The following is a 22081-nucleotide window of genomic DNA, read 5'->3' as shown; positions in this document are numbered from 1 at the left end:
GCACGGTGCGGCCCTGCACGCGTCTTCTTTGCTCGACAGACCCCGACCGCGCGAGGTCTGTGCGGTGGGGCTCTTCAACTTTTTTTTTTAACGAGTCCCGAGGGAACGAACATGCAGGCGCGAGTGCGCGCTTCCGCAGCTCGCTCCTCCGTCGTCGGCGAAGCAGCTGTCGCGCTCCTCTTCTAAAAACAAAAGCGGGCGACAGAGGAGACACCCGGCACTCCTCGGGGGGGCGGGATGAGGTGCCGCGACGCGGGTTAGACGCGGGCGCGCCTCTGCGCCGCGCTCGTTACGCGGGGCTCGATGCGTCAAAGTCTCTCGCCGCGCGCGCGACAAAGGTGGGCCACGGAGGCCAACGGCGCCGGCGCTAGACGGAGCGGTGCCGCCCAGCTATGTTTACAACTGGTGTGGCACGCGACGCGTCACACTCGACACACGGCACGCTGCGTGCGCTATGAGCACACGGTGCATGCGCGGCGACGGCATTGGAACGCCGCGCGTTCGACAAAAGAATGAATGAGCAAGGAGCGAGGGGAGCGCACTCGGGTGTTAAGAACGAGAAGAGACAAACACCGCCGCGCCCGACTCGCGGAGCAAGCAGTTACACGCGCCGCCGACGGTGCTCGCTCAAAAAAAAACGCTGCGCGAACGATGCGCGCGCGCGCACAGCATTTGGCACGGGCTCCCGCGCAGCAGGTCGCGAAGGCTTCGACTGCGTTTCCACAATTTGTGTATTTTTATTTATTTTCATCGACGCCTGCAGCTGTACGTGATGCCAATTTCTTTCTCGGCGTATTCCGGCCCTAAAAATACACAGCATGGAAATAATACACGAAAGAGCGTGTGTTAGGGCGTGTTGGCTATATACAAACGTGCCCTCCAGAGAGGGAGCGCGAGGTTTGACTGAGCAAGTGCAAGGGCAGCACTAAAACGCCTCCTGATGAATGAAAAATGACCGAGGCAGAGTGATGCGAAAAAGCTAGCGAAAGGTGGCGGCAAGAAATAGCGTGCCTCCAAAATACTTTCTTTAAAAGTGACTAAAGAGGTTCGTTGAAGATGTAGTGTATATTAGTTCACCGTGCCAGGCACGACCCTGCCGTGCACTGCAGGTATGAAACCATTCATTCTGTTCACACGCACGAGAACGCCGGTACCACAACAAAATTAGAAAGTCTAAATTACTTTTCTGAGTAATGAGACAGGTCAGCTTTCATGGTTAAATACACGTGCGCCTATCGACTATGCAACAAATCGTATCCTTCCGCTCACTGCCACATTTCGAGCCTGGAGATTACCGAAGTTTCCGAAGCAGTGGTATGCAAAACCGTTATAAGCTCGTTGCCCGCATAAATATTTGGAAACTCCTTATAACCCGCCTCTCGCTCCTTCTGTCTTGGCGTGTCTGGATCGGTGAAATAAAGTGCGACAGAACCAAAGAAAAATGAAGTGCAGTTTTCAACAAAACGCATTGTTTTGCGAATAGACGCGGAGACGTTGACGATGGAGAAACATCCAACTTATTTTAATCCAGTAGAGTATCTTGTCAAAATTTGTTTCGTTTCTTTGTTGGGAGAACGCTGATGAATAGCGTAAAAAACTAATATTTATTTATTTACTCTCTTATCAAACATTGAATTAGCAGAGCAGAGACGCTGTCATAATCAATGACGCAGCGGGAAGCTGCGCGGGAATTTCGAGGCGCGTCGCCGTATATCCATCAATCGCGGTCGCGTCTTTCCTGACTTGCCTATAGCGGTTATCCGTTCGCAGTGAGACAGATTTATACTGTTCCGGCAATGTTACGTACAGCTTAAGTTGATATTTTTCTTGAGCGCACTTCGCAATGCGCACAGCGCTCGAGCTTCCTCGATTCGCGCGGCTCTGTTCGCTCCCCATTTCCGTTATCAAAGCGCGCAAACTGGTTTTAATGCTATGCAGATAAGATGCGCGGCATGTCGCCCTCAAAAAGGGAAACGGACGCGCCACACACTGGCATTGATAGCACCGGAAGGTGTTCGGCACGTGGCCGGGGCGCAGTCAATGGTCACATGGTTATAGTCACCCGCCGCGCGCGCGCGCACTGTGTTACCATTATAGTGTGTGCGCGTAGTACGTATGCGCCACGGCGAACGGCGCAGACGGCACGACGAGAAAAGAAAGTCGGAACACATACGCTGTTCGCCGTGGTTTTCGCCGTTTCTGTTCGCCGTGGTATTCACAAACCGACTATCCCAATTTAGCACTTTCGTATACTATGTATATGGTGCTAGACGCCCAGAAAGCGGTGCATTGGTTGAAGCAGGGGACCACCATGTAGCGGCACAACACCACATGCGGCCGCAGATCTCCCGAGACAGGGAGCGTGGCGCGCTGAACGCACGTGTCCCTTATACTTGGGCCCTAGCAGAAGGCAACGCGATGTCGGGCAGGAGGTCATCTTCCGAAGGCGCTCTCGCGTGTCTCTCTGTCGTGCACGGCAAGAGTTGAAATTTCGAGATGGCTACATATATCTCAACACTCAGGAAAGAAGAAACACGCATGCCATCCACCGTAATATGTGGTGCATCTCATTTGCTATACAAGACAAATTCCACGAATTCTGAAAACAGAAAAAAAAAAGAAACTGAAATAGAGAGAGAAATGGTAATCTTGATGCGACACCTTTTCTACCAACTAAACAAGAAAGCGCGCACAGAGGTGAACCAATTTGAAATGGGCTCACGGCGCATTTTTCGTAACGTTTCCGGAGATCGCAAAGGCATAAGCGTTTACTTCAGCTTGGTAGATATTGACGTTAGTGGTTTAACATTGGTGTACGTAATATCGTGGTATTTTGAGGCAGCTGAAAAAGAGCTAATTCGGCTAAACCACAGAGTTTAAGCAATAATCCTGTGTTAGAAGCGCTTTCGTTGCACGCAGTGCGCTAGCGGTGTTTCGCCACGGGCCAAATCAGGTTTTAATGGTCCGTTTGAGTGTGCGTGTCTATAGGGGTGTATGCACCGTATGTGTATTTGTCTATACGGTGCATACACCCCTGTGTATGTGTCATACGGCCTGGCAGGCTATACACCTTACTGGTGTATAGCCTGCCAGGCCGTCATCCAGGCAAACATCAACGGCTTTCAATAAAAACAATATATCTCTCTAAGCCTGTGTTCGACATCTTGCGACAGTGAGAAGCAGCACGAATTTTTCCCTCTCACGATGTGTAGAAGGGGCAGCTGCAGTATCCTGACTACCGGGAAGTCGTCCAGTAGGCAAAACGTTTACAGGCCCTCTCAGCTCAGTCAACGTGTCAATGCACGCGAGAACTGCCGCGCATGAGGTTAACACTGCCTTCAATTACTACAGAAGGCGGTATTAGCCCGCATCTTTCTGTTTTGTTTCACTTCCTTTACGCTATACTTTCATCTTTGCGGCACTACGCCTGTTCCTTAGTCGTCGAAATCACTTCTCGAAACCTTAACCGTAATTACCCGTGGGAATGCACTCGGTGTGCCACTCTCTCTTTTTTCTTTCGTAACAACAGTTATGATTGAAGTAGGAGCTGTACCAGCATAAATTCATTAGGGCGTATAATGATATGCTTCTTTTAACTACAGCAATACTTCCCCAGGCATAATCCGAAGTTAATCAAATAAAAAGTCTCTTCTTCTGCGGAGAGCGGCGTTTTGAGACCATGGTTTCGCACACGGATGATGTAAAAATCTGCGATAGCTGTGCCGCCGTCACCAGCCCGAGTACAGCCACATGCGACACGATGCTGACTAATTGAGCGCATGCGTGTGAGCCCCAACTCTGTCGTCTCTCCTTCTCGTCTTCTCTCCCCATTCCCCCTTGCAGCGGCGCATTTTTGTCCCAATGCAGATTACGCTCTCTTCATGTGCCCCATCTCAGCAACTCACACGAACTTCTCTTCAAATTGCAGTCTGTGGCATGAAAACAAAAAGAAAATAAAAAAAACAGCATCGCGATAGTTTTCCTAATACCAATGTTTTCAGGCACTGTCTCAAAACCCAGAGTGCGCAAATTCAAAGGCCTACAGCGTTTTCTAGTGGGTGAACAGGACCATCTGAACGCCTTCACCGGGCATGGTGCGAGCCCTCGCGGCAGCGCATTGTGCGCAGTTCACCGAGTGCTCCCGTTCGCCCCCTAGAAACGTTCATTAGTTTGCGCCATGAAATCTCCCAGTCACCTATGCTTACCTTATGTGATACCGACTGACAAGCATCTTTCTGTGTCTCTTTACGCGTGCGTCGTCCAGGGACACACAAAAAAAAAAAAACGCCACGCGAGAACGTTTTGGCCGAGTTAGCAGAAAGCGCGCTTCGTTTCCCACAAGCAGCACACGGAGCAGTTAACTTCGGAAAGAAAAGGAAAAAAAAAAAGAGAGGCTATACGCGCACCGTAAACACGACAATGACCTGACAGTGTCTGCAGAATGTGGCCACTGATCTTGACAATGGGTGCAGCGCGGGTGACGTGCGCGGCCAGCTGTGCGCTGACAAGACGTCGCGCCGCAGCCGCGCTCCGTCTCCATCGCGCACTGCTCGCCGCTCGAAGCGGGGCGCCTTAATAGCCGCCCACTTGGCTGGCGTTCAAATGCGAAAGGGGAACTGAGGCTGATAATAGCGCCGCGTCGCTAACAGTTCGTAAATCATCTTTATTCCCCAAACAATGCATGCTTAATGCAGTCTTCGGCACTTCGGTGCATAGGGCACCGGGAGCTGTGAGGGAAAGCGTGGAGTTTACAGTTAAGAGGCAAGCGCGCCGCCGCGGTGGCTGTAACCTCTGGTATTGTTCGGCAGCGCCTGGGCTCAGCTGTGCGCTCGTCGGACGGCATCCTTCGCTCCGTTCGCGGTGTGTTCCCACGGAGGCTGTCGGGTGCGTCGTCTGGACGCGGCCGCTCGATGAACACATCTACCGGCCGTGGCTCTAAACTCAACATTGCGACAGTGACCTAGGGGTGATGCGCACGGCATTAATAGCTTCCACTCTCCCGGGGAAGTGTGCGTCGGGGCTTTTGCCCGTGGGCCCGGTAAGTATGCTTGCATTCAGAGGAGCATTTCAAAGAATCATTTAGAAAATGCGCGCGAATACTGCTACAAATTAATGGCATCTTTACTTTCGGTCGACGTTCACCTTGGTAGCCGTAAGGCATGTTGCTTGACGAAAAAAAAAAAAACTGCAACGTGAATTGCAGGTGAATTATCTGCTATGTGACACAAACGTGCATCTCGTTTAGAGTTCGTTCATCTGCACTTTTCAGTTACGTGGCTTTCCCGAGACGGTCGTAACGCGAGTAGACGTGCCTTTTAGTTTATATTATATAAACAGTGATTCTTAATAAAACATCCCCCAAAAATTTATTCGGCGCAACATATAGTACTAATAAAGAGGATATCATGTAGTGCATAGTCATTTTAAAACTTTTCTTATGAGTTTTCTTATGATAAGCCTTCGTGCGCATCCTTTAGGAACACCGGCAAAATGGAGAAAGCTTCGTGGGTGGGCAAATGGGATTTGCGACAAATAGCAGGGAAGTGCGAGCATCACCGCGTGTGATGTGCGATATCGAAACTTTTTCGGAGTTGCTGCACTACGCACCATTGGTAGCGTCACCGCCGTTAGCTGATGACAGTAGTAAACCTCGTCTCTCATACAGATTGCTACCTACGGTCACGACAAGTCTTACTTCGATGCGTTAATTGTGCATAGCAAATGTTTCTGAAGGAACTCAGACTTCTTTATCGTCCCGTGTGCCAAAACCGATCAGCGTGACTACGCGGCCACCCTCAACGAAATTTCCTTGAATTACACATACATGTAATTATCTCACGATAGGCTATAACCGGGCTGATCTTATACCTTATGCTTACTCGTATATATTTCGCACGCGATGACCGGCAGACGGAAAAGTAAACAAGGCGAGGCTATTACGCTCCCAACCTATGGGACTAGTTCACACTATCGCCAAAGTGCCGAGTCATACCGTCCGTCCCTCCTGGACTTACTTCGGGAGTCGAGGCTTCACTTTCATCTCTGACTAGTCTCGCCATTTCCTCCTACGTTGACCGCATGGCGAATAGACGCAATGAAATTCAAATCGCGCATCAGGACTCTGATGGATTCAAATTAGACGGATGTTTACAGAAGCGAATGCTGTTGAAATGCCAGTAAAACGAATTTTATTTCGCAAGCTTGAGCCCCGAGGAAAGTGACTGAAGGTATTACTTGCCTTTCTATAGCGACGAATAATGAAAAGAACTTGCCCTGATAAGGAACGAGCAACTTTCACTGCCCTCGTGTCCGCGGCTGCGCAAATTTCGCCGATAAGTTTCTGTCAACTCTGGCTGACCTCGTTTCCTCTGACAAGCGATATGAATATTTATGACTTCTTCGACGATGCAGAGATACAGAGATATGGATGAAATTGGGAAAGCCAGGGAGGTCAACCCAATGTTGAGTCCGGTTTGCCAGCCTGCATTGGGGGAGGGGACGCACAAAGCACAATCGGGCAAAAATGCGCGTTGGAGTTTCAGAGTCACTTCTTAAAGTCGGTTCATCTGAGGAAACACAGCAGCGCCTTGAACGATTTCTAATGCAGATGTCACTGTTTATTAAGAGGTCAAACCATCGCATCTGTACACGTCTTGAACTTTATCTGTACACTGTAAGCTACCTCAACCTTTGTTATTCATTCTTTAGTTTTGCTATGCACGTGTTTCTGCATTTTTAACGGCATCACGCGACTGTACACAAGCAATGAGTCAGTGCAATATCGCTGGAGCGCGCTCAGCATCACTTCGCGCGGTTGCACACACCACGAAACTAAGTTCCACACTCTTAAAAATAAAGTTAGCAAATATCTAGTAAATGCATGCGTTTACTAGTTTACTATGTCTTCGGCTACCTTACTAGTTCTGTACTAGCAAGAAGCTAGTAACACTAGTAGCCCAAGTGGTGCTGTTACAAGACAGAAAGGCTTCGTAGTAGTTTTCAGCAAATAACTATTAAGCCACTCCATACGTCGTCTGGCATATATTATGCTGTGATTGTGAATCTTATGCAAAATTTAGATAAACTGTAGTTTCGTCCATTCTGTTGGATTAACAGTGATGTGCGATGTCAGAGCATACATATATGCAGACAGTAGGCCACCGAAATTCGGCCACAAAACTTTAATAGATTATCAAAGTACATCGGTGCTCACCAGTGCAACATGTGCTCCCCCTAAATAAGGCTTTAAGTATTCTTGAAATTGCTCTTCAAGTCACAGCTGCCAATTATAAGGAAATTTCCCTAGATCTAGGAATTTTCAGACTTGTTTAGGGAAATAAAGAATTTTTTTCAAATCTAGGTCGATTCAGCGCTAGGACATTGAAACGACTAAAATTGTGACGTGACGGCGTCTTTTTATTTCAGTCACCTCAAACTGCCTTCACATTAGCATGTTAAGTATGGCTTGATCGCACAGCAGCGCAGTGAACACATCTCGCCAATAAAACGACAGGGTGTGGATGCCCTGGATCCTTCAACGAAGTGCTGCTGGTGCGATTTTGCCGTTCTGAACTATAGCAGTGCTGAGGATGTCTGTGCACTCAACATGCACCTAGCACGACAATGCAGTCATGACGCTGAGCAGCCGATTATGCACACGTGTACTAAAATTTACCTGAAAACGCCCATAGGCAGAGCAACTTTGGACAGAGTCCCAGCGTTCACGTGTTTGGTCGAGTTTCACGTTGTAGGAAAGATAAAAATTAGTCGCGTATTTTAGTGATTCGGTTCAAGCGCGTTAATATATATGGTGGTGTTAGGTCGTACACAGCATGCAGAAGAAAAAATAACATTTATAACTTTTACATTGCCGTCGTGCCGTGGCGCACTGTTGCGACACTCTTACATTGGTAAAGAAAGTGTGGTGCCAACCTTGCAATTTAAACAAGGTCCCGTGTGATGTTGGCACGTCGCTCTAGGTGCAAATAGGCTTTGGACAACAACAAAGTATACACGTGCTGACGTCTTTTTCTGTGAATATGACTTCAACTAAGAGGCCGAGTGGTTAGAACAACTTGCACTGCGACATCATTTCAGGCGGAGTCCGGTCACTTCATTGTTTGAATATTTTAAAACGAGCATGGAAATAAATTTAAACTATAAAATTGGCAGTCATTTTAATGACACAAACGAACATTTAACATTACAGAAATCAATTACTGAACAGCCACATTTTGCACAAACCTAGGGAAAATGTAGAGAAAGTTTTCACCCGAGTTAGGGCAAAACTGGCTTCGGAGGCTGGCAACACTGCTCAGAGTGCGTGTCGCGTAGCACCTTTGTCGTTGTTCGGTTTGTGTGTGTCCTTGTTTGTTGTTGCTTGATGGCTTATGTAGTACTTTGTTACCCAGAGTCATTGCGCCATAATGTCGTTGGTAGACATTACGTGTACCAATAATTGATGCTTAATGAATATAACAAAGGGATGTGGGTCTCATTTAATTTTTCATCTTGGTTTGCTTTTAGAATACCATCGACATAATATGACAATTCAAGCGGCACTTGTAAATCGAATAGGCTCCACTACATTGTTGGTAATTATATTTCAGTTGCGTTAGTAACTGCAGTACCGAGGCAGTGAACATCACGATCAACGATTGCTAACATCGATTTAGTACTTACAACGGTCTTTTTACTAAGAGTGTGAGTCTTTGAGTTAGTGTTATTTACTAGCTTCAGCATGCATTAAATAGTACTAATTGTCACTTTACTACTTTCACTTACTAAGAAGGTAGTTCGTGTTGTGACAATTTAGTAACGTGTAAAGTTAATATACTGGATATGACGGCCTTTTTTTTTTTTCTTCCCCCTCTGCTGAGGGTGATTCCGCGAAACAGAACCACGCGATGTCACTTAAGCACTTACTTTCTTTTGCTGTCTTCCTGGAACAACGCCAACACATGACTGGTAACGTCCTCACGGTACCTTCATTGCGCAACAACGTTATTAATATTAATTTATGGGGTTTAACGTCTCTAACCTAATCGTGGGCTATAAAGGACGCCACAATGGAGGTCTAAGTTAGTCCCACCTGGGGTTCGCTAACGTTCTCGCTATTATCAGTATACAAGGCCATCTTTGCCATTCGCATCACCGTTAGAATGCGCCCGCGGCGACCGTCGATCTAACCGAAGGTCTAATAAAATTCTCACTCGCACGGAAAATGCCGCATTCGCTATGCGACAAAGAAGTAGACCGGCAAGTTGGGTTAGTTTGTGAAGTCTATCTGCAATAAAGGGGTTACTGCGCTGTGAACGCACGGACAACAGAAGTAGAAGTGCACATGACTGCGCGCCTCCTGTCCACTTCTACTTCTGTTGTCCGTGTGTTTATAGCGCAGAAACGCCCTTATTGCAAGATCGCTAAGCGATCTCGGCTGATCGCTGTACAGCGAAATTATCCATATGCAGACCTTGTAATATGCGTGTGGTTGCGGATTTTTAATAGTGACGCGCGAGTGAGGCACTTTGCCGTGATCAAAAAAAAAATTGTAAGTTGAAACAGACTTGGTTCCTTTCGTGCAACTTGCCCAGCAATATTGCTTGTGCTGACTTATGCATTACGCGCACGCGCAAACTCCACTCCACGATAAAGCGCTTAGTACTTAATACTAATAGTAGGGTCCCGTTGCAGTCTTTGGCTTTGGGACCCTCGTTTGTGTACTACCTGTAACCCATTCAGTGAACTTAAAGAATAATAGAATGAAAGAAAGAAAGATTAATCAAACGACAGTCATAATGTTTGCGCAACGTATGCTCTTAAATGTGCTAGAAAGTGAAATATAGTTCTCGCTGTAGCTTGTCCATACTTTGAGTTTCACTGTGCGCACTTAAGTCGGCAAGAGCAGTGACCACGTCCATTTTTTTTGTCGTTATCTTTTTCTTTTTTTAAAAGAAACTATAGATGAATGCGTTTTGACTTTCTACGTAAATTGCATCTCCTGTACTGTGCAATGTGCCTGTCTTAATTTTCATTGCGACAATGCGGGACTACTTCTATTTACGTTGTATTTTATTGTTTTTGTACTTATTTTTCAACCGGTCTATGAATGCGATCTATTGCAGCAGAAGCTTGATGTAGGCGAGTTGGTTTTGCATACTTGAAGAAAAGAGCGCTACGAAGACACGGACTAAAAGAGGAACATGTACGACGGACAAGGCGCTGTAGGCGACGGACAAGGCGCTGCTCAGTCAAGAAAAATGTAGTAGCCGCCGGCAACGCCTGTTATCTATATTCAATGATCAACAATCAATAAAAGAAAAAGCACCGCGGACGAGTGTGCGTGCATGGGTTTGGCGTGCGCACCACACTGTCTTGCTTCATCAGCAAGAGAAGATTCGAAAATTGCAGCCATATCGCCTGCCATACTGAATTTCATTGAGCGAAAGTGAAGTGTACGGTAATAACGGCATTCGAACTATTGTAAAATTGTCAATAAACGCGATGCTCTAAACTTGGAATTGGCACGCGTCTATCCAATTCCTTCTTCGTTAACGGCAACTGACCGGAATTTCTGCTTGGAACGCGAAATGCAGATTCTGCCCCAATTCTCCTAAGGGGAACTAACCCCAGGAACTCTCGATCTTCAGACCGATGCTCTACTTACTAAGCTAAGCGCTTTAGTTTTCCTATTTCTTTCCCGAATATTGCACTGATGACAATTAACAATAAATTTAATCTTACATGGTTCTAGGCCACTTTCCTAAATAGAAGGCCGCTGGACGCAGATAAGCGTGGTAGAGCTATACACATAAGTCACTCTATTCAATGGTGTTAGACGTGTACTTGGCTCCATTGTTTGCTTTAAGGAACTAAACAAACAAAGAATAAAGGGACGTTGACGTGCTTTCCCCGACTGTCAGGAAGACGTGCTGTTCTACAAGATTAGGCAGAAAACACTGATAAAGGATCTGCCGCTAGGTGCCTGCAGATTAGCTCTTGGGCCGTGAATGATGAAGAGTGTACGCACTTCAAAATCAAGTGAAATACATAGAAGAGATAAGGGAAAGACAGCGGGGTTGACCAGACTGAGCCTGATTGGCTACCCTGCGCTAGGCAAGGGAAAGAGGGCACTGAAATATGAGAAGGAGGAGAGAAATTCACAGTATGCTCGCACACCCACGCAATGACGCGTTCACCGTTCAGTTCGTCACAAGCGACCACATAGGCTTCAGGTGCATCTCGAGACACACAGCAGCGTTCTTGTGACTTTGCACATCGTAGTCGCACGGGGCCCGGCAAAGTCCTCTTCTCTTCTCTAAGAAGCCTGTCCCCTCATTGGCCCAATGCTGCCCGAACTTCAAAACCAAAGTGTTGCTATAGCTCTGCAGGCTAAGCTACGAGCTCAACGGCGCCAGCGCATGTTCGGAAGAGTTACAGGAGGCAGACACGACGACAAAGTGAGAGTCGAAGGTCGGCTGGTCGCTGGACAAATGAGTTGCGAAAAATGAGGTAATTATGAACGGTAATAAAATTATAATAAAATAAAAGTAAGGCGATGCAGTTGGTTACGTATACTTTATCACATTGAGAGAGATGGCGATACGCATCATGAAGACATGGTGGGGATATAAGCTGGGTGTGCAAGGTATTTTGAGGATGTCACAACAACCATTCCGTGTTCGTATGCTTCCGGATACGTGAGAAATGATCACTATCTTTCTCCGTCTCTAATATGGGTGGTGCTTGTTGAAGATCATGGAATATTCGAGCACTTGTCATGTTGAACGATGAGATGCACTGCATCTCACTGCATAAACATTTTTGCTTAGGATCCTTGAAGCAGATTAACTGCATTAGCTATCGACTATCCGTACACCTCTTTATAGAGTTGTGACTTTGTTTTTCACCCGCAGGAAAAAGCGCATGCTCTAAATATGAAATGCTGCCCATTAAGCTTAACCAACCTGACACTTACTATGGTTAACCTCTCTGCCTTTCACTTCTTCTTTTCTCTCTCTACTCATTAGATCAGCTATATAGTTCCTACTTCTACAGGGCACCAAAACGCGCGATATTCGCACTCTTCCCAAATATTTAAAAAAAGGAAAAAATAATAATTAAAAACATATACTAATTTTTTTTATCAATGCACTGGGAAACTCGCTACAGTCTTTTGGGCAGCATATTAATAGATAAATAGGTTTTCTGGCGACGCAGCCTTTATTATGTCACAATTAATAAAGAAGTAGAAACTTGGTTGCTATTCTCTTAACAATATCACTAGTATAATGTGTTATTCTTTCATGGCAGTAGTGATTTGTCTTCAAGGTCAATAAACGGCATTCGACGCACATTTTACAAGATGCAAGTGTCCACGTATATGTTTTGTCGCTTCGTACTCATGCAATTCAGACGCCTGAGTATTGGAGAAAACAAACGCTGTAATTTTGTTCAAATTTAACAGCCAATTCTCAGTTATGACGAAAAGTTTAAGTACGATTAAATCTTGTAAGTTTATAGACAGAGGAGGCGTAGATGTTGACCAAGAAATAACCATGGTTGGCTGCATTGGCCTGAAGGAAGAGGCCAAGGGAATGAGCATTATTCGCAAGCATGGCTCAGCAACCTAAGCATAGGTGAGGGTCAGTCGTAAGACTAATAAAATAATTAAGTATTTAATTAAAATATATAGAGAGAGAGGAAGCAAAGACGCAGGCACGCGTACACTGTACGCGTGCAATGCGCGCACGCGTACACAAACAGCGGGGCGCAGTTAGAGCCATTCGCACGGCTCAATCGTCATCAAGCACAAAACTGGTTTCATTGCCTTGTGGGCCGATGACTGGTGTGGACGGTGTTTAGATTTAAAACACTGAAAACTGGATACTACGCTTCATGAAGCGCAGAGACTATGAAATATTCAAAACACTGCTTCCGGAAGAACCTTACAGCATTCCATCACACTAGTACCAGCACAATGAATTTGTGCCAGACAACTTCTCTATCGAAGCCACAAAACGCATCATGCACTGAACCATCTCTGTCAAAAAGTTTGTATTACATCTTCACATGTTTAGCACGACGAGGTATGTCAATAGTATGCCTCTCCAGGCTCCTCCTTCCTGTCGTTCTATTGCTTTAATCAATCAATCAATTGAACAAACAAGCAAGGCGCATACTTTTGGGCATCTAATCTGAGTGCCGCTTGAAACTAACTGAGGCCATCAGGTTGGTGTGGTTGTTCTGGCTATTTAACACGTGCCATGCGTGAGAAGACAATTTGCTCGATGTTTATCTCGTCGCTGACATTAGGTCGTACTCATGCGATTCTCAAATACCTTAAAGCATACATGTGAATGGTGCACAAACATTTTGCCTGTTCATGGACCAAGCATCACAATGACGGCACGCGCCACAATACTTCCCGCCCCTTCTTTCTTGCAGTCAACCGACGAATTTCTTTTCTCTTCCCTACAACGCTTTCGTTAACTTTCTGAAATGACAGCCAGAGCAAACGAGACGAAATTGGCAGTATGCGCCAATTCCCGTGCTTGTGACCACCAACGACCCAAGCACGGGAGTTCGCTAAAGCCGAGTAACGGTTTTATATACACTGCGCGAGCTCACCGCTCGGCCGATGCGTGCCTATTTCGCTTGGCTGCCTGACACAGAAAATTAATCGTTCCGAGTTCCGCCAGCCTCAAGGCAGAATACGCTCGTCGTAGCCAACACTCACCTGGACGAATGGTGCGGCGCGCGAAGTCGCGGCTCCGATCTGCGGCTTCGGCGAAGGCGAGAGGGGAACGACAGTCCGGAGCGCGCACCCGGGCCGTGCGAGCGCGTCGCGTCTACCAGCCGGTCTGAGGAGCGGCGCGCCGCAAGAGCAGCGCACGCGGTGCCCGATCACGCTGGGCACCGCCGACAGAGGAGAGGGGAGCCCACCCCCCTCTCAACGCACACTGTCGCCCGCTCTCTCGTCGGAGGAGCGCGCACAACAAAGGCAGGGAGGCAATGATTTCGGGGACTCGGGAGAGTTGGCCAAGGGTGGAGTCCCGATCAAAAAGCCGGCCGACGTCGACGGACAACTTGTGGACACGAAGCGAGAGGACAGCAGCCGCCAGCGCAGGTAGGGAGGCTGTGGGCTTGAATGATCAAGTGCTTCTACGGCGGCAGTGGCATTATAAATGAGCAGGGGGACTACTTCCTTTCCTCACGAAGGAAAACAGGAAAAAGAAGTTCTCATTGCGAGGTGCTAAGTTGTACATCGTTTGCTAAATAAATAAACAAATAAATAAGAGTGAGAGAGAGAGAGAGAGAGAGAGAGAGAGAACGGATGAATGAATTGTACATTTATGCAGCAGAAAGTTGCTTGGTTTGCTGCATGAGTAGCTAGTATATTAACACAAACAAACGACGACCTACAAAAACTGTCCGCGATATTTAATCGCTGTTGGAAGAAACTAAGGAAACAAACAAGAATAAATGCATTGAATGCCGCGAATGCGGTGATATCCTCCGGAGAAACACCTAACGCTCTCTTTATCGACTGATTCGACTCACCCATGACACTTTTAATGCCTTCCTCGAAGGTTGTAATCTTCTCAGTTCTTGCTCGGTGTACGCTGTGCCTGTCGGTGCTAAAAAGTTCTAGATTGGCATCAACTCGCAGCCTACCGCTAAGTTTAACGTGGCGACAAGGCTCGCACAAGTACAAACACTTGCGATTCCGTTCGTGTTATCTAAGAAATGTTTAAAAATGTTTGCAACGGATATACTGCGTACCATATTTATTCGCCCTTAGTTGTTCCTACTTCACACTGAGAATGACACTATGTGACAGCTATGCCATGTAAATAAGTACTGTGGCTCTCCGCTGCAGTTGTATGGCTATCGACAGACCTTGGAGATGTTAGGGAGTGGCGGAAAGTTCTCCGTGAATCCGTTGGTGTAAATTAGCATAAAGGACCAACGTAGCAGAAGAGCGAATGGTATTAATGAGGCCCTTTTCATGATTGCAAGTTCGCTTTAGCGAAACGAAGAGAAAAAAGAAAAGGAGCAGTCACCCCGCCAACCAACGCGGCATTTCATTTACTTGACCACAAGGGCTCACCAAGACGTTGAAAACGGCCCACACTATCAGAGAAAGTGCCAAAATCTAAGAAGCGAAAAAGATATTCGACAAGCGAAAAAGAAACAAATCATATGAGGAAAGAGCAAGGAAGCTGGAAATGCAGGAGACAACGAGAACTGGCAGAGAAAAAGCAAAGAGAGGGAGACAATAGGGAAGTCAGAGGCGTGTGGCAGGCAGCACGCGGGGAGAGGAGGACCCCGGCCCCGGCCACAGCTCGGGGCGCTAGCTCCACTCGTCGTTTGGGGGAGAGGAAAGGAGGGGGCCCTGCCAATTTGCTCGACGCCGCCTCCTCCCCTCCCTCTCTGGGGTGGAGGAGGGTGCCGGGCAGTACGCGTCCGTTCTGCCCCCGTTTCCCACGCTTTCCCGCGCCGGGCTAGGGGGCCATGCGTTCTCGCTCGCCATCTCTCTCTCTCTGTCGCATCGGGAAAGGGAGCAAAGAAAGCTGCACGCGTGGCTCAGCGGCGGGACAACCGCCGCGGGGCAGCACGCAAAGTAATTTCTGGAACGGTGTCAATTGCATTCGCCGTCCGTGTTGCCAGCCTGGTAATCGCTTTGTTACCGCCCGAGACCCGTCTTCAGGGACCGTCGCTTGTTATCTTCATTGCGGCCTCTCTGCCGCCGCTGTTTTTCGGCGGGAATAAGGAAAGGAAGGAAAATGAGGATCTGTCCTGGGGGCGAGGGATTGTCACGGGGGAGTGTGCTCCAGGTCGGTGACGTGGATTGAACGTGCGGCTGGGGCACGTCAGCTGTCGCCGTGCCTTACGCGATGTGTCCTGGCGAGTGGCGGTGGGAAAGAGATAAGTTGTGTTTCACGCCTTGTATATTCAACGCACAGCTTTCACGCTGCTCCCTTCGGATGTGGTTTCATCGGCAGAAACTGCAGGATCACTTTTATTCGATGATCTGCTAACCCAAAAAATTGTATCTGCAAAACTAAAAAATATGTATATAAAAGGCAAAAATCCTTGTCCGACGCAATCACACATACATCAAAGTGATTGCATATACCTCAGTGCTACAAGAAACCATCCTGCTTGTAGTTGGAAAGAAACAAAAAAGCGAGAAGCTTGCATTACGGCCAGAAGCATCTGACAAGTAGCTTTGGGAGCTTTCGAAACCTTTCATAGAACAGCTGGAAAAAACGAAAACAAACCAACAAAGACAAATAGCATTATTGATGCTATTTGCACTCACATGCACTCACGTAACGTGTCGGCAGCGCTTTCGTAATCCCTGTTTGATATCTCTTCATTGCCTTAGGAGCGGCTAAACTTCATGGGGTATTTCTTCAGCCTCGGATCCGCCAGGGTTGCTGACCGGGCGGCGTTTTATCGTACAAATCGAACTTTGGACTTTTTCTTCCTAATAAGGCTCGCATAAAATCTTCCTTGAAGTACGCTGAAAGAGTACTGGGACTGAGGAAGGCCTGCTCATTGGACATCCCTGAGCAAAACGTCTTATCGCTCCCTGGCCACTTACTTGCTCAACATCATCTGTAGGCATTGCGAGGAGTCACTTTGCAACGGTGTTATGCCGGTATATCTGAAACTATTCGACGGTATGTATAGCCCCTGCTTTACTACGGGCACACTTCACTTTACAGCAGTCACTGACCGGGTTGGTGTCTTGGCGAATGAAAAGCCGCGTTGGTCAGAGCAGACCCGTATAGGATATGTGACGCGTTTCCATGCTGCGGTAGAGAAACAAAGGGTGCCTCGAAATAGCTCACTTAACTGTGGATGGGCAGCGGGGCAGATGCAAACGTATAAGGGCGTTGCGCGCAGTCACTGACTTAGGCTCTCGGGAGTTGCATTTGCCTACACACACCGCGGCAGCGCTGCTCGTTGCTTGAGGAAACTTAAATGGTTGTCGTAAATATTATGTTGGTACCTGCTGTTCTCTATGCCTGTTGCACTTGTTCGGGCACGATGTTGTTCAAAGAAGCAAACTTAAGCGTCGAAATAGCCTCCTGTAGTCCCTTGGAGACGACCCCTGGAAAAAAAAAATATGAATGCTGATTCATCTCGCGTTGACATCGCTTCTTGCCTTTTTTGGCCAGAGGGCTGGATTGGGAACAAGTGGCGGTGTCGAATGCGGAACACTACAATACCAAATAAAGCTACTGAAAATAAATTTGTAAGTTCAAGCAACGGTATTGAGCGTAGTCTAAAAATGTTATTCTAATTCATAGAAGTGCTTTATTGAAATCATTTACCGTTTTAATTAATCGAACTGGCCTCCTGGCACAACGCCCAAAAAAGGAGCCAAATAAATATTTTAGGATTATAATTTTGCTTTTACCGCTAAGTCGATGCGGATATATCGATTTCAAATATTATGGCTTCGTATACTCAAAGGTAAAACTGACGCCAACCAAGAACATAAAAAGAAAAGAAAACAAAACGTTTCGGCTCCCATAAGGGGGTCTTGTTCACAATGAAAGCAAACTAAAGAGTGTGTCGATTATGTATGCGTGAATAGATGTTGCAAAGAGTGCGCATAAACGGAAGGAATGCTGCTGTCATTGCAGTTCAACGTGGGATCAGTGGTCTGGATAAGTAATGACTCGAGATGCAACCACCACGTTCGATTACTTTCAGTTACTAGTCCATGCGCCCCACCCAAGTCAATATGATGTCGTTTTGACACGGAATGCTCGGCAAGAGCGTTAGAAGATACTTTTTGTTTTTTAACATCATGGCAGTGTGCCTTGATGTGCCTTTGAAAATTACCCGTCTCGCCGATGTAGATGTAATTGCAGTCTAGACAAGAAATATTATATACACAACAGCTGACTACTTTTCTCTCAGAAGCTTGTCTTTGACACTTACAAGCACGTTTATAAGTTTTTTCGCTGGCAAATGTGCAACGTGTACATCAAAAGAACGAATTACGTGGGCTAAGGCCTCGCTAGTACCGGGAGCTTATGTTATCGCAGCACGCTTACGAGGAACAGACGTGGCGAAGAAAGCATAGGCGGCCGGGATAGGAGACACTGCGCTGAAGCCACAAATGAAACCGGATAGTCGTTACGTGAAAGTTCAAGATGAATGGCTTCCAGATCTTCTTCTAAGTCTTTAAGAAAGTTTGTTGCGCAGGTTTGTTGCGAACGTTGTATGAGCGATGCGGCGACAGAACGTTTGTCGCGAGCAGGATGAATTGACTTGAAGTTCGAGTAGCGTCCCGCGTGCGTAGGTTTCCGGAACAGATTGAAACGAAGTCCCGTCCCTTCACGCTGCACCATATCATCGAGAAAAGGAAAGCGACGATCTTCCTCCAATTCAAACGTAAAATTTATGGCATGTTCTGTTATGTTTGAAAGCAACGATATAGCACCCAAGGCATCCTTCTTTATCACACAGAAGCAGTCGTCCACATATCTAAGAAAAATTCTTGTTTGCGGCACGAAAGTCGCTAGAGCCCGGCGTTCAACTGCTTTCATCGTTAGGTTAGCAGCGGTGACCGAAAGGGAGATAGCCATCAGCATTCCTTCAAGTTGCTTGTAGGCGCAGCCTTGGAAAACGAAATAAGTATTTTGCAAGCAGAATCAGCAGAACTGCAAAAGTTTTCGCAGTTCCACAACCTCGAACAGCGTCCTCTCAGACAGCAAAGCGTCATCTTGGAGGGCAGCAGAACACACGTGAACAGGGAGGTCGATCGGCACACAAGTAAACAGGGACGTCATTTGGAACGACACCATAGTGTCGTCATCCTCGAGCCTAAGATCGCGTACTTTTTCGACGAAGTCGCCCCAGTTACGCACATGCGTTGAGCTGCAGCCCACAAGTGGCAATATAGGACGCGGTGAAAGTACTTAGAAATGCTGTGAAGCGTAGACCGTCTGTAATCCACGATTGACCACATTGGTACAGCAGACTTCTGTATTTTGAGTAGCCCATAGAGAGCAAGAGTGGAGCCATTGTGACAAAGGAGTCTGTAGTATGCAGGTGCTTATGCCTCGGAGGAATGAAATGAAACACATACGTGAGTAACTTTTGCAAGTCTTTCTCTACTTTGCCGGTTGGGTCCTTGTCAAGACGAGAGTAGATGATCTCGTCCCACAGCAAGGACAGCATCCTGTCGACGTAATCACTGCGATTCAAAAGCACTCTGGCGTTGCCTTTATCGGCTTGCAAGATGACGAGGTCATTGTTTCCTCGAAGACTTTGGATCGCCTTGCGCTGTTTTGGGGACAGAGGTGACACATTGTCTGGGACGGAATTTGGACACCACACTCACGGCTCGCGTCCGGGCTTCATCGCGGTGAGGAGGCTCTAGCTGGGCCACGGCATTTTACATTGCGCAGACCAATCGTTTAGCGTCCGATGTTGGTCCTGCATTGAAGTTTAGGCCAAGGTTAAGAATGGACAGCTCAGAAGCACTTGGACTGTGAGAAGAAAGGTCGTGCACAGTGGCAGTATAGGGACTCTCCTGGCCGACGTCATGTGTGAAAGACGAAGGCACCTGCCGTGGTTGCTTAGTGGCTATGGTGTTGGGCTGCTAAGCACGAGGTCGCGGGATCGAATCCTGGCCACGGCGGCCGCATTTCGATGGGGGCGAAGTGCGAAAACACCCGTGTACTTAGATTTAGGTGCACGTTAAAGAACACCAGATGGTCCAAATCTCCGGAGTCCCCAACTACGGCGTGCCTCATAATCAGAAAGTGGTTTTGGCACGTAAAACCCCATAATTATTATTATTAAAGACGAAGGTGCTCCAGTTTGTTCTTGTGGGTAGCTTCCCCTCGGTACAACTATCGTGCAGCCTGGAGAGTAAAACAATCTTTATTAATAATATTTGAATGGCGAGAGCAGTGTGGGAGGAACCCTCAGTCCAGGGTCCCTAAGATGATTCCGGCGATGTTTCGAGCCCGTTGTATCACAGCTCGGAGGACCTCGGGAGGTCCGTCGCGGAGGGCATCGTCCCACAGCTCTTTGTTGCGTAGGGGGTAAAGGAGAGTTGGCAAGGGAGGAAAGAGGTTTGCAGTGCACTCAATCGTGACGTGGAAGATTGTGGGCGAGCTGCCACAGCCAGGGCAACGATCTGCATAACAGTGTGGGTAGAATTTATTGAGAGAGACAAGATTTGGAAAAGTTGCGGTTTGTAACTGGCGTAATGCCACTGCTTCCTCCCGCGAGAAGGACGGCGGTGGTGCGGCGTGGGTGCGACGAATGCGGGTATAATGACGGAGTATGTCTTTGTAACGGAGCAAGGGATCCCCCCACTCTGAACTAGTCGCCTCACCACGCCGAGTCGCCCGGAGGGAAATTTCTCGGGCAACCGCATGTGCGCGTTCGTTACCCGGCAGCGAGGTATGACCAGGGGTCCAGAGTAAGTGGATGCTGGGAGGTGTGGTTGGTGTATTTTGCGGGATCTGTTTGAGAATTTGGTGCGCCGCTCTCGGGATGCCATGTCCTGATAGGAACGCCCGGCATGCCTGTTGCGAGTCCGTCAATATATACACTTCCTCAGGAGCACGGATGGCGTATCGAATTGCAAGAGCAACACAGAGAATTTCTCCGTAAGCGGCATTTGTTCCGCGCATTGCAGCAGAGTCTCTCAGGGATTCGGTGCCATACGAAACTACCAAGGTATAGCCCTCTTGAGTGTGTGATGTGTCCGTGTATAAAGTATGTGTTTCCGGGATGTTTGCAAGCATGCGGCCAATGTATCGTACACGGGCTTTGCGCCGCCCTTTGTCATGCTCGGGGCGCATATTACGTGGCAATGGATGAATACTTAGTGCTTGGCGTATCGCTGACGACAAGATAGTTGGACGAGTTTCAGACTCAAATGGTGGGACAGAGTATCCTAGCCGTGTGAGAAGATGGCGGCCAGTAGGAGTGAGTAGGAGGCGCTGGCGATGGCTGACCCAATGTGCCTCTAGCAGCTCGCCTAGTGTGTTATGTGTCCCTAAGTTAAGGAGACGGTGTGTGGAAGTATAGTTCGGGAGGCCATGGGCCAGCTTCGTCGCTTTGCGAATCATTGCGTCTATGCGAAGTTGTTGCGCTTGGGTCAACCGCTGAAATGGGAGATGGTATGTAAGGCGGCTGATCACGCATGCCTCCAGCAAGCGCAGCAGGTCCTCTTCTCGAAGGCCCGAGCGCCTGTTGGAGACCCTCCGGATCATGGCCAGAACTTGCTCAATCTGGTCTGGATAGAAGGGAAACAGTGTAGTTTGACCTGCCATCCCCTTGGACGTGTAGGCCGAGGATACGAGCACGATTAACCTTTGGTGTTGGTGTGCCATCCACGTGCACAGTGATAGGGGGAGTAGAGGAACGGCTCCGGGGGCGAATGATTATGAGCTCTGACTTTTCCGGAGCACATCTTAAGCCGAATTTTCTCGCGCACTCGGAAACTGTATCGACTGCTTGCTGCAGTCGGTCCTGGATGGCTTGAAGTTTGCGTGAAGGAAAGTGCTGGCACATTCGTCAGGGTACCGGAAGTCCAAATGACGATAAGAGAAGAAGGCTTCGTTTTCGAGTCCTCTTCTGTTTTCTCTGTTGTCAAGTATCTTGGCTTGAAGAAGCAATCGTTCAGCCTTGGCAACAACGTTTAAGCCGAAACACGACAGGGCGGGTTGGCCGAGGTAAAGGGAACAAGGAATGAAGACATTGGACTTGCAGGACAAGAACGAGGAGCTCATGCTGGCGTTGGGACTACGGATTGCATGACCGGGGCTGACCAAGACGACGATGAGCTAAGAAATAGGCTTTACATTATACAGCTGTTTACATGGTGTAGTTTCGCACGCGAAAAAGTGGCGAAAGCTCTCCAGACGAGCGCGCTCGACTACTGACGTGGTGGCCGGGGCCGGTCCTTCAGAGCCTCCCTTACACCTGACGCGATGGTCGCGATTCCTCGGCGCTGCCTCGGACGAGGTGGCGTGATCTTGAAACTATATTGAAGCCCGCTACCCGGAAGAAGTACAATTGCGCAATGTTT

The 22081-nt window shown here is 47.9% G+C and overlaps 1 protein-coding gene across 1 annotated transcript in view; it reads right to left on the bottom strand.

Moving 5' to 3' along the window:
* Positions 1–13782, bottom strand: part of LOC142589968 (uncharacterized) — a 123173-nt gene extending 109391 nt beyond the window's left edge. The window contains exon 1 of the mRNA XM_075701723.1: positions 13739–13782. The gene's annotated coding sequence lies outside the window, so the exon portion shown is untranslated. The remainder of the gene's footprint in view (positions 1–13738) is intronic.
* Between the last annotated feature and the right edge of the window lie 8299 nt (positions 13783–22081).

Source organism: Dermacentor variabilis, chromosome 1 (genome assembly GCF_050947875.1).
Source record: "Dermacentor variabilis isolate Ectoservices chromosome 1, ASM5094787v1, whole genome shotgun sequence".
Taxonomy (NCBI): domain Eukaryota; kingdom Metazoa; phylum Arthropoda; class Arachnida; order Ixodida; family Ixodidae; genus Dermacentor; species Dermacentor variabilis.
Note: the sequence above shows the minus strand (reverse complement) of the source record. Positions and strands in the feature narration are given on the sequence as shown.